Consider the following 12,618-nt stretch of genomic DNA (forward strand, 5'->3'; position numbering starts at 1 on the left):
CAGAACCTCTGACTTAGAAAAACACACAGGCTGATTTGTGGGCATACCAAAGTGCTGTTGGAAACTGAGATTCCCTTCTTGAAGGGCTCACATGTGGTGTTGCTTGAGCTAAACCCAGCAAAAAAGCAGCAGTTCAAAAAACACCTAGACTATATGTGATTGAGATTCAGTTGCTGGAGGAGTAGAGGACACTTGAGAGACTCCCCAGAGACAGACGCTTTCAGGATCCAATGTTGCAGTCTCCACAGCCTGCTAGTGCAGGCAACAAGCTCGCAGCATCCTCCCACTGCTTTGCTATGCTTTTGCTGTGATCTCTCATTGGGGGTGGGGGTGAGCTGCTGCAGCATTCTCCTCCTCCTAGCATACAGCTAGTACCTGCACACAGACTAGGCATTCTCCCCCTGCATTGTTGACCCCACGAGTCAAGACATTTTCCCGCTGCCTTTCTGAAGCTAGCAAGTGTATATGTGCAAACCATACAGGGTATGCCTACCCCTTGATCACTTGCCCTGGTGGCCAAGTGAGCTGGAATTCCAGAGCTCTGTAGGACTGTAACAGTCAGAAAGACGGCTCTGAGCAAACCACTCCCCTACCCCAGGACACTGTACCATTACAACTGAGACATATCCACAGTCTTCATATGAAAAAGGCCTATTTATTTAGCCTGGAGCTTCAGCCTGAGGCTTCAGATTTCTCATGTATGTAGAGGCTAAAAAGCACTCCCAAAGAATATGAGCAGGGAGATACCATCCTTACACACTTCCTTAGCCTCACTATAGCCCTACACAACTTCCCAGAAGGGAGCTTACACACTTATCTGGAGCACTAATTTTTTCATCTGTCACCCAAGATATACCTCCAGATGTCCTGGTCTGGAAGCCTGTGGGGTTGTGGTTGCAGCCCCATAGTACCATGTATTTGCACGCTTTAAAAACTGCTGCCCAAGGGTCTGGTTTCCATCAGCCTGAAACTAGGTGCTAAATGGGTTTTCTTTTTGGATCACTGACAGATCTTGGCACATCCTCATTAACAGGGGCATATCAAGAATAAATCAGGCATTTTAGACAATCACAAATGTTCAAGAGACAACCTAGAGCTAGAGTAAGTTTGAACAAGAAGGATCTAAAAGAAAACAAAAATACTAATTCAAAAAGATCTATGTGCTTGGATGTTCGTTGCAGCACTACTTATAATAGCTAAGATGTGGGAAAAACCTAGTATCCAGTGATGGGTAAGTGTATTAAAGAGATATGTGTGTGTATACACACACACACCAAGATACAACTCAATCATAAAAAAAGAAGGAAGTCTTGCCATTTGCAACAACATGGATGGACCTTGAGGGTATTATACTAAATGATATAAGTCAGAGAAAGACAAATACTACATGATATTGCTTATATGTGAAATCTAAAAAACAAAACAAACAAAGCAGAATATTAATGGTTGCCAGAAGGGAAGAGGTTGAGAGAAAGCAAGAAGTATAAACTTCGAGTTATGGGAATGTGATGTACAGCATGGGAAATATAGCCCATAATATTAGTATTCACTTTGTAAGGTGACAAATGGTAACTAGATTTATAGTGGTGGCCATGCCGGAAGCAAATATAGGTCAACACTAGGAGGAGATCACATGATCCTGAGTTTCAAGGTATTCCTAAAAATAATTTTTTCAATTTGAACAATCAATAAGGAGTCAAAGGTAATTAGGGACACAGAGAAAGAGTGAAATAAGAACTAGGTAGAAGAAACACTCAGATTCAGATATTGTTGTGGTCTAAAAAAAATGTTTTAATCGAATGTGCTTAATATAAATAAAAAATATTTTAAAACTTGGAAATATGTTTATGGAAGGAGTGATATGAGTGATTTAATAAATAAAAAATAAAACTTGAAAAAATGAAAATATTAACCATAAAAATTAAACACTCAATATAATTTTTAAAGACATTATAATTTTAGAGCAGTTTTAGGTTCATAGCAAAATTGAGAGGAAGGTAAGAAATTTCCAAAACACTCCTTGTCCTCATACGTAGATAGTCTCTACCGTTATCAACATCATACCCACCATAGGAATATATTTGTTACAATTAATAAACTTACATGGACATATTATAATAATCCAAAGTTCATAGTTTGTATAAGGGTTAATTTTTGGTTTTGCAACGTAGGTATTTGTTTATATATTATCCATAATATTGAACAGAGAGATTGGAAGATACAAAGTACAAAATAGCCTAGACACAAAGAATGTAGTGAGAAAGACTAATATGAATATATTGTTCAAATCTGAGGGCAAATGACATTTTTTGACAAAACTCAAGAGAATTCAAGAATACTGACACTTTGAAATTTAGAGAAGATATGTCAAGCAGGACATTAATCCCATATGGGAGATCAAAGGAAGAAGTAAAGAGTTGGGGGAAAAAAGTGGTAAATATATTGATAAACCAAAATGAACATTTTTATACAACAGCTACAATATCCTGTGAGATTTAAAATTAGAAAGGAAGGGGTGCCTGTGTGGCTAAGTTAAGTGTCTGACTAGTGATTTCAGATCAGGTCATGGAATCACAGTCATGAGATGGAACCTTGTGTAGGGCTCTGCACTGGGTGGAGAGCCTGCTTAAAGATTCTCTCTCTCCCTCTCCATCTGTCTTTCTTCCTACGTGTGCATGTACATGTGCACACTCTCTTTCTCTAAAAAGAAAACAAGTAAGAAATAAGTTTAGAAAGAAATTAATATACACAATGCCATTAGCTACTACATCAAGAGATGAGTGAAAATATTAAAGGGTTCTAACAGCTTTCTATTGCCCAAGAAGGCAATAAAGATATAATTAATATTAGAATTTAGTAAGTTAGTGAATTTTATCTTAATTCCTACTATAACCTATAAAAATTCTAGAAAAAAGTATAAGTGAAAAGATATCATGGAAAAATGGAATAAGAAAAGGATATTCCAAAAGAACACGAGAGAGGGGGAAAATCACAGAGCAGATGAGACAAGCAGAAAGTGCAATCATAGATTATAAATTTAAATCAAGCATATTAATAAGAATTTTTAGGTAAAAGACAAAAAAATCTAAAACTCGATAAAATTTTAAAAATAAACATAAATTGTATAAATGAAATATATGGAAGATGGAAAGAAAAAGAAAAAGGTGTGCCATATTAATTAGTATAGTTATCTTATTGTCAGATTAAATACTCTTGGAGTTAAAAATTGTTCTTGGAGTAAATGTGCAATATTCCTAATGATAATTTCATTTACCTGGAAGTTAAAAAAATTATCAATTTATATGCACAAGGACATAATGTCAAAATATATAAAACTGAGAAATAAAGGAAAAATAGATTAATAGCCAAAGTAAATCAATTTTATGAACTTCTTGAAATAATTGTTAGAACAATATGGCTAACAAATTTGAGCTAATGAATATAAAGTAATAAGCATCAGAATGTACATTCTTTTCAGGCACACAAAATTTTTTTTTTATTTTTTTTAATGTTTTTATTTATTTGTAGGAGAGAGAGAGAGAGACAGCGGGAGCAGGGGAGAGTCAGAGAGAGGGAGTCACAGACTGAAACAGGCTCCAGGCTCTGAGCCGGCAGTCAGCACAGAGCCTGACGCGGGGCTTGAACCCACGAACCGCGAGATCATGACCTAAGCGAAAGTCGGACGAACTGACTAAGCCACCCAGGCGCCCCAGGCACACAAAATATTTTTTTGTTTAAATCAAGCATAGACAGAATTAGAAACCAAGTCTTAATTAATATCAAAGGAACAAAACCATATAGAATCCTGCTATTCATAGCATAGTTGTGGACTAGAAGCATTTGTAGCATCTGGGCACTTGTTAGAAATGCAGAATCATGGAACTTCCTGAATAACAATATGTGACTTAACAAGAATTCCAAGTGATTTGTATGCACAATAAAATTTGAGGATTCAGGTTATTTTGAACTAGTCTTCTGTATACAGTTACCATTATGTTTAGAATTACGTACTAATAAAATATAACTAGAAAATTCCACATGTTTTGAAATTAGGGTACTCACTTTGGATTAGTCCAAATGTGAAAGAAGAAATAATAATGGGAATCTGAAAATATTTTGAACTGCATTATAATATTACATATGTGTGCCAGGAAATACATCTATATCCAGAATCCAGAGGAAGATATACAATCTTAAATAAATATATAAAATGACTGAAATTAACAAGTAAAGACCCATTTTTTGAAACTTAGAAGAGAATAATAGTATCTAAAAAGTAGAAAAAAAGATGGAATGAGAGAAAAGAAGAAAGCTAAAATATAAAAATAATGAAATTGTAAACAGTCACTATAGGATCAACAAAATCAATGCAATGTAATTCCTTGAAAAAAAGTGATGAATTGGTAAATCTCTAATAACATTAAGAAAAAAAGAATCGTGGTAAACCAATATAAAGAATAAAAAAAAGGGACTATAAATACTTTGCAGATATTAAAAAATACAGTAGTCTACTTTGAGTGCCTTTCCTGCAATACATTTACCTTTAAATGAAATGGAAAGATTTGTTGAAAAAAAAAAAAAGAACACAAGAAGAAATTAAAAAAATAAGGATTATCCTATTATCATAAAACCAACTGAATGGTAATTTGAATGTATTTGCACACACACACACACACCCTAATATCAAACAGCTTCAAGCCCAAATTCTAAAAAGTATTTTAAAAAGAAATATCTCTGCTCCTAAGAAAGAATCCAAAAAGAAGGAAATATTGCACTTTGAGAAGCTAACATATCTTGACTCTTAACCTGACAGTCACTTTGAGAAGTAAAAATTACAAGCATTCACATTTATGAACATAGATTCCAAATCCTAAATTATAATACTATTAAATAATATTAAGCAATATATTTAAAGGGCAACATATCATGATAACCTGAAGTTTATTCTAGTAGAGTGTGGTAAGCTTAAAATAGAATAGTTATTAATACAATTCTCCAAATTAATAATTTAAAGCAGAAAGTCATTTGAATATCTGAATAAAATCTGATTTTTAACAAATAATATTCAGTATCTATAGGAATAAAACAAATTAGATTATTAGATGACCTGTGTCACCACTTGTCAATATGATATCTAAGAGTAGAAGTGAACTTCCTAAATTTGAAAACTATGCAAACAAAAACACAGGAAACACTATACTTAATGGTTAGTTATTAAAAGTTTTCTCTTTGAATTTGGAAACATTAACACCACTTTTTAAAAAATGTTTATTTTTAAGAGAGACACAGCATGAGCAGGGGAGGGGCAGAGAGAGAGGGAGACAGAATCCAAAGCAGGCTCCAACCTCTGAGCTGTCAGCACAGAGACCAATGTGGGGCTTGAACCCACAAACCATGAGATCATGACCTGAGCTGAAGTCGGAAGTTTAGCTGACAGACCCACCCAGGTGCCCCTATTTTTTTTTTTTTTTATTTTTGAGAGAGAGAGAGAGAGAGAGCCAGCATGAGCGGGGGTGGGCAGAGAGAGGGAGATACAGAATATGAAGCAGACTCCAAGCTTTGAGCTGTCCTTACAGAGCCTGATGTGGGGCTTGGACTCATGAGCAGTGAGATCATGACCTGAGCTGAAGTCTGCCTCTTAACTGACTCCTCCAAGCTGAGACTTCAGATTCTCAAAAGCCTCAACCCCCCAACTCCTCCTGAGGTGAATTCACTCACGGGAGCCTCACTGTCACGCCAGTGACAGGCCTAGCAAGCCTGCAGTCTCTCCTCCTTCTGAAACCCAGAAAGGCATGTTTTAACTCCTTCTGGATGAGCCTGGCACACCAGTATGAGGTCACATCATCCAAAAAGGAACCTAATGTTCTTTTTAACGTTAAGCTACTAAAACCCAAAAGTTTCAGAAGAATGAAAATTATGGTGCCTTGTGACTAAAATCTTCTCTAAAAAGTGGCTGGTCCTATGGAATGAATATAATTTGTCAGTTTTCATTTTGTGCTTTAAAGTTCTATGCCTGTAAAATATCGGAAGTGTAGAGAATGTAAATCTTCTTTTTCAAACACTTCTTCCTAACCTTTGGGGTTAGGGGTCTGTTCAGTAGGATCATGTGTGGATTGGCCTTTCAGCTACGAACAGTTAAAATTTCAATAACTATCCACTCTTGTATCCCTTTATGCTTAGGATGCATGGTGGCTACTTAGAAAACTAACCACAATTTTGTAACTTTATAAATCTGTATTCTGTGAATTAAGTACTAAGTTGATAGATATAGATATAAATATTAGCAGTAAGACTAAATTATGACCACTTGGAGTATAGGAGGCATTGTCCCTGAATTAGAGCTCACTCAGTAATTTGAAATTGGAGACAAGGGCTAATTGAATAGGTAAGTTCCTGTTTTATCTATAATAATTTAAGTGGAACATCCCCTTACATATATTTAAGTACATAGGCTGTTAGATAAATTCAACTTTTAAACTGGTTTAATTTAGAAGTAATATGTATTAATGTATTAGTTAAATCTCACTTATTTATAGTAGATCAAAAGGTTGACTTATCTTCAGTGAAGGTCATTTTTGAACACTTCTTTAATTATTAAGGATTAATGCAAATGTGAACTTTTTTTTTGTTCCAAAAAATAGTCTTGCAACTGTTTAGTCCTATAACTGTTACACAATACTATCACTTCTAGATACATGAACACACCCAAATATAATAGCTCCCTGAAAAATTAGCTTCTCTCAGAAAATATTTTCCTAATTAATTGAAAGATCTTCAAATAAACATAGAGAGATATTTAAAAGTTTCAATCAAAACTGTGAGGAAACAATAAGAATAAAAAAATACAGGAGCACTCAAACCATTTGTCATTAAAATATTGATCTTTATAATTGATATGAAAACAAAGAAGACACTAGCATTATTAATACCATTACATTCTGGGGAAAATAAACCAAAAATTGTAAGAAAAATTAATCAGTGGAAAATAATGGAATGGAAATCATGAAAGTTAATCCCTGCAGCATAATGTCTGACTTCAACACAGCTAGTCGTCTATTTCTTAGAAAATAAATAATAAAATGGCTATGGTTAAATGAGTTTAGATTTCTAGTGTTCAAACAACTTTTTGATATGCAAAGAAAATGTGAAACTGCTTTCACAGTCAAGGTGAAACAAGGTAAAAATCAATAAAAAGAAAATAAAACCATATCTATGCAGTTTGAATATAAATTTTAACCAAAATAAAAGAGGCTACAGATTGAGGACCAGCTTCTTTCATTTCTTCTTAGTCTGCCCCTTTGTGTTCTCCAGGAAGCTGTTACCCATCAGAAACTAAACAGGTCAGTTATATAATAACCTTATTATATATATCCATAAGATCAAGTTTGAACATCTCTTTTATTTTTTAAATTTTAAAAAATTTTTATTTTTAGAGAGAGAGAGAAGGGAGTGTGAACAGGGGAAAGGTGCAGAGGGGGGAAGAGAAAGAGAATCTTAAGCAGGCTTTATGCTCAGTGCCATGCCTGATGCAAGGCTTAATCCCATGACCCCGGATCATGACTTGAGGTGAAGCCAAGGGTTGGATATTTAACTGACTGAGCTACCCAGATACCCCAGCATCTCTTTTAAAGTGGTTTTGAAAAATATTTCAGCCTGCTTCAACTGAATATACAGAAAATGTTTAAAACTATAGACAAGTGCCTTAAAACCAACATCTTTGAATAGATTGAAGGGAAAGGATTCTTTTAATTCCTAAAATTACTTTTAAAAATGAAAATAATATATGAACTATATATATCTAAAGAATTGATATATTTTTATTTTCATGAATGTTATGGAAATTGCATCTCTGAAGCAATTAGCAAAAAGATGCTATATGAAACCATTTGGCTGTGGACTTTATTCAGGATGTATTCATTCAGCATCCTGGGATTCTATTTTGAAAGCATTTCCTAATCATTTCTTTATGAAAGAAATTGGATTATTATTACCTGATAGAAAAAGAGGCACATGAAATTATTCTGTGGCCTGTTTTCCTTAGAAATTGCTGTGATGGAGATATGGCAAGCCGCATGTGGATGTCACTGCTGATGCTGTCATTATTGCTTCATTTGCCTAGACTTTATGTTTTTATTATTTTTTAAGATTTTATTTAAATTGCAGTTAGTTAACAACCAGTAATATTAGTTTCAGGTGTACAATACAGTGATTCAACATTTTTTTTAAAGACAGACACAATGTTTATTGTTATTTTGTAGGTAACCCATAGATCCACAGTATTTTTTCTTTTTTGTGATTTTTATTTTATTTTGTTATTTATTTATTTTTACAATTCAGTTTTGAAATTATTTATTTATTTATTCAAATAGAATTTATTTTCAAGTTAGCTAACATACAGCATATACAGTGTGCTCTTTGCTTCAGGAGTAGATTCCCAGGATTCATTGCTTACATACAACATCTAGGGCTCATCCTAACAAGTGCCCTCCTCAATGCCCATCACCCATTTTCCCCTTTCCCCCAGAACCCCCCCATCAACCCTCAGTTTGTTCTCTGTATTTAAGAGTCTCTTATGATTACCTCCCTCTCTGTTTGAAACTATTTTTTTTCTCTTCCCTTCCCCGATGGTGTTCTGTTAAGTTTCTCAAATTCCACATAGAAGTGAAAATATGTTATCTGTCTTTTTCTGACTGACTTATTTCACTTAGCATAATACCCTCCAGTTATACCCATGTTGTTGCAAATGGCAAGATTTCATCCTTCTCATTTCCAAGTAGTATTCCATTGTAGATGTAAACCACATCTTCTTTATACACTTATCAGTTTATGGACATTTAGGTTCTTTCCATAATTTCCCTATTGTTGATAGCACTGCTATAAACATTGGGGCACACGTGGCCCTATGAATCAGCACTCTTGTATCCTTTGGATAAATTCCTATTAGTGCTATTGCTGGATTGTACGGTAATTCTATTTTTAATTTTTGAGGAACCTCCACCCTATTTTCCACAGTAGCTGCACCAGCTAACAGTGCAAGAAGGTTCCCATTTCTCCACATCCTCACCAATATCTGTTTCCTGACTTGTTAATTTTAGCCATTCTTACTGGTGTGAAGTGGCATCTCAGTGTGATTTTCATTTGTATTTCCCTGATGATGAGCGATGTTGAGCATCTTTTCATGTGTCTGGACCATCTGGATGTCTTCTTTGGAAAAGTGTCTATTCATATCTTCTGCCCATTTTTTCATTGGATTATTTGTTTTCGGGTATTGGGTTTGGCAAGTTCTTTGTAGATTTCGTATACTAACCCTTTGCTCAACATGTCATTTGCAAATACCTTCTCCCATTCAATCAGCTGCCTTTTAGTTTTGTTGATTGTATCCTTTGCTGTGCAGAAGCCTTTTATATTGATGAGGTCCCAATCATTAATTTTTGCTTTTATTTCCCTTGTATTTGGAGATCTGTTGAGTAAGAAGTTGCCGCAGCTGAGGTCAAAGTAGTTGTTGCCTGTTTTCTCCTCTAGGGTTTTGATGGTTTCCTGTCCCACATTATGTCTTTCATCCACTTTGAGTTAATTTTGTGTATGGCATAAGAAAGTGATCCAGTTTCATTCTTCTGCATGTATCTGTCCAACTCTCCCAGCACCATTTGTTAAAGAGACTTTTTTTTTCATTGGATGCTCTTTCCTGCTTTGTCAAAGATTAGTTGGCCATACATTTGTGGGTCCAGTTCTGGGTCCTCTATTCTATTCCATTGGTCTATGTGTCTGTGTTTCTGCCAATACCATACTTTCTTGATGATTACAGCTTTGTAGTACAGGATAAGTCCTTGGATTGTGATCAAGGCCTCCCACTCTGATTTTTGTTTTCAACACTGCTTAGGCTATTTGGTGTCTTTTGTGCTTCCACACAAATTTTAGGATTGTTTGTTCTAGCTCTGAGAAAAATGTTGGTGCAATTTTTATTGGTACTGTGTTGAATGTGTAGATTGCTCTGGGTAGTATTGACATTTTAACAATATTTGTTCTTCCAATTCATGAGCATGGAATGTTTTTCCATTTCTTTGTGTCTTCTTCAATTTCTTTCATAAGTTTTCTATAGTTTTCAGCATGCAGATCTTTTACATCTTTGGTTAGGTTTATTCCTAGGTATTTTATGTTTTTTGGTGCAATTGTAGGTGGAATCGATTTCTTGATTTCTCTTCCTTTTGCTTGATTATTGGTGTATAGAAATGCAACCAATTTCTGTACATTGATTTTATATCCTGTGACTTTGCTGAATTCATATTATCAGTTCTAGCAGCTTTTTGGTGGAGTCTTTCAGGTTTTCCAAGTAGAGTACTATGTCATCTGTGAAAAGTGAAAGTTTGACTTCTTCTCTGCCAATTTGGATGCCTTTTATTTCATTTTTTTGGGTCTGATTGTTGAGGCTAGGACTTCCAACACTATGTTAAACAAAAATAGTGAAAATGGACATCCCTGTGTGTTCCTGATCTCAGGGGAAAAGCTCTCAGTTTTTCCCCATTGAGGAGGATATTAACTGTGGGCTTTTCATATGTGGCTTTTGTAATGTTTAGGTATGTTCCTTCTATCCCAACTTTTTTGAGAGTTTTCATTAAGAAAGGATGCTGTATGCTGTCAAATGCTTTTTTCTGCATCTATTCACAGGATTGTACAGTTCTTATCCTTTCTTCAATTAATGTGATGTATTACATTGATTGATTTGTTAATATTAAAACAGACCTGCAGCACCGGAATGAATCCCACTTGATCATGGTGAATAATTCTTTTTATATGCTGTTGAATTCGATTTGCTAGTATCTTGTTGAAAATTTTTGCGTTCATCTTCATCAGGGATATTGACCTGTAACTCTCCTTTTTAGTGGGGTCTCTGTCTGGTTTGAGAATCAAAGTAATGGTGACTTCGTAGAATGAAGCCATTTCTATTTATTGGAACCTCGTGAGAAGAATAGGTATTAACTCTGCTTTAAATGTCTGGTAGATTTCCCCTGGGAAGCCATCTGCCCCAGGACTTTCTTATTTGTTGGGAGATTTTTCATAAATGATTCAGTTTTTTCACTGATTATGTGTCTGTTCAAATTTTATTTTTCTTCCTGTTTGAGTTATATAGTGTGTGAGTGTCTAGGAATTTGTCCATTTCTTCCAGGTTGTCAAGTTTGTCGGCATATAACTTTAAATGGTATTCTCTAATAATTATTTGTATTTCTGTGGTGTTGGATGTGATCTCTCCTCTTTAATTTGTGGTTTTATCTACTTGGGTTTTCTCTCTTTTCTTTATGAGAAGTCTGGCTAGGGGGTTATCAATTTTGTTTATTCTTTCAAAAAAACCAGCTCTTATATTCATTGGTCTGTTCTATTGTTTTGGTTTTGCTCGTTTATTTTGGGGGATTGTTTATTTCTGATCTAATATTTATTATTTCTTTTCTTCTGCTGGCCTTGCTGCTTTGCTTCTAGTTCCTTCAGGTGTGAGGTTACGTTTTGTGTTTGGAATTTTTCTTATTTCTTGAGATAGGACTGGATTGCAATGTATTTTCCTCTTAAAACTACCTTTGCTGCATCCCAAAGCATTTAGACTGTCATTTGCATTTTCATTTGGTTCCATAAATTTTTAAATTTCTTCTTTAGTTGCCTAGTTGACCCATTCATTCTTTAGTAGGTTGTTCTTTAACCTCTTTGCATTTGGAGGCTTTCCAAATTTTTTCTTGTAATTGATATCCTCCATTGAGGATGATGTTAGCTGAGGGCTTCTCACAGATGGCCTTTATGATGTTTAAGTAAGTTCCTTCTATCCTGACTTTCTCAAGGGTCTTTATTAAGAAAGGATGCTGTATTTTGTCAAATGTTTTCTCTGCATCTACTGACAGACCATATGGTTTTTATCATTTCTTTTGTTCATGTGATGTATCACATTTATTGCTTTGTGAATATTGAACCAGCCCTGTAACCCAAGAATGAATCCCACTTAATCATGGTGGATAATTCTTTTTATGTGCTGTTGGATTCGATTTGCATGTATCTTGTTGGGGATTTTTCATCTGTATCCATCAAGGATATTGGCATGTAGTTATCTTTTTTGCTGGGTCCCTGTCTGGCTTGGGAATCAAAGTGATGCTGGCTTCATAGAATGAGTCCAGAAGTTTTCCTTCGATTTCTATTTTTTGGAATAGCTTGAGGAGAATGGGTATTAACTCTGTTTTAAATGTGTGGTAGAATTCCCCAGGGAAGCCATCTGGCCCAGGGCTTTTATTTGTTGGGAGATTTTTGATAACTGATTCGATTTCTTCACTTGTTATGGGTCTGTTCAGATTTTCTATCTCTTCTGTGTGAATTTTGGTAGTGTGTGTGTTTAGAAATTTGTCCATTTCTTCTAGGTTGTCCAGTTTGTTGGCATATAATTTTTCATAGTTTTCCCTGATAGTTGTTTGTATTTCTGAGGGATTGGCTGTAATAAATCCATTTTCATTCATGATTTTTTCTCTTTGGGTGCTCTCTCTGTTCTTTTTGAGAAGCCTGGCTAGAGGTTTGTCAATTTTGTTTATTTTTTCAAAAAAACCAATTCTTGGTTTCATTGATCTGTTCAACTGTTTTTTTTTTTTTTTT

This window comes from Crocuta crocuta, unplaced genomic scaffold (genome assembly GCF_008692635.1).
Source record: "Crocuta crocuta isolate KB4526 unplaced genomic scaffold, BGI_CrCroc_1.0 scaffold19, whole genome shotgun sequence".
Classification (NCBI taxonomy): Eukaryota; Metazoa; Chordata; class Mammalia; order Carnivora; family Hyaenidae; genus Crocuta; species Crocuta crocuta.